The sequence below is a fragment of the Aplysia californica genome, unplaced genomic scaffold (genome assembly GCF_000002075.1).
Source record: "Aplysia californica isolate F4 #8 unplaced genomic scaffold, AplCal3.0 scaffold00599, whole genome shotgun sequence".
Lineage (NCBI taxonomy): Eukaryota > Metazoa > Mollusca > Gastropoda > Aplysiida > Aplysiidae > Aplysia > Aplysia californica.
In genome coordinates, this window is record NW_004797869.1 from 476,924 (window position 1) to 477,973 (window position 1,050).

The 1,050-nt window shown below is 38.7% G+C and overlaps 1 protein-coding gene across 1 annotated transcript in view; it reads left to right on the forward strand.

Moving 5' to 3' along the window:
* The window catches only part of LOC101851219 (putative uncharacterized protein DDB_G0271606), a 40,979-nt gene that overhangs the window by 17,463 nt on the left and 22,466 nt on the right, over window positions 1–1,050 (forward strand). The window lies entirely within an intron of this gene.

The following is a 1,050-nucleotide window of genomic DNA, read 5'->3' on the forward strand; positions in this document are numbered from 1 at the left end:
CTGTGTGTGTGTGTGTGTGTGTGTGTGTGTGTTGCACATGATCATGAATCAGCGCTCAACATGCATTTATGTATGAGCGCACATATATCTCATGCATTCTCCTAACTTCACGGCTCACTGACTGCGCTCATCCGGATAATCGACTCCATTAAATCTTAACGTATTCACAATAGAACCGATGATAAATCACGCCCCACAAAAGTCTGTTACAGTTACAGACGAGATGGCGTACTGCGTGAGGCTAGCGAGAAATACGAAAAGGGTTTTTCTGAGTTTTTCGAGACAAAGAACTCTCAGATGAAAGAAACGTTTTTACATGATTTATTTAATACAGTAATTAATTCTTATGCTTATTGCAATAACGTCATGACCTTTTGAAAGAGCCACCAGGACCTTAGTTGGCCTAGATTTTTTCTAACGTTACTGTTTGCCGTTTTGTTATTACTATTTTTTGTTTTTGTTGTTGTTGCTGCTGTTGTTGATGTTTTTTATGGTTGCTTTGTTGGTGCTGTTGTTGATGTTTTTTATGGTTGCTTTGTTGGTGCTGTTGTTGTTTTGCATGTTTGCGTTCTTCTTGCTGATGCTGTTTTTAATGTCTGTGTTCACATGTGTTTTTGCTGCTGCTGTTGTTTTTATGTTTGATTTGCTGGTGTTGTCTGTTTTGGTGTTTTCGTTGCTGATGTTGTCTGTTTTTATGTTTTCGTTGCTGGTGTTGTCTGTTTTTATGTGGTCTATGTTGGTGTTGTTGCTGTTTTTATGTTGTTGTCGTAGCTGTTGCTGATGCTGCTGAGTCCGTTTTTTGACGATGTAGTTTAAACATTCTCTTCCTGTTATTGCTGTTGTTGCTGCCCTATTGCTTCTGTTTTTGCTATCGTTAATGACATTTCTTTTTGTGTTTTGTCATTAGTGTTACAAATACGATTGTTAATTCTAATCTTTCCCTCTTTACATTTTCATCACATGTGGGAGATTTTTTCCTGTCTGTCTGTCCGTCCGTCTGTCTGTCTGTCTGTCTGTCTGTCTGTCTGTCTGTCTGTCTGTCTGTCTGTC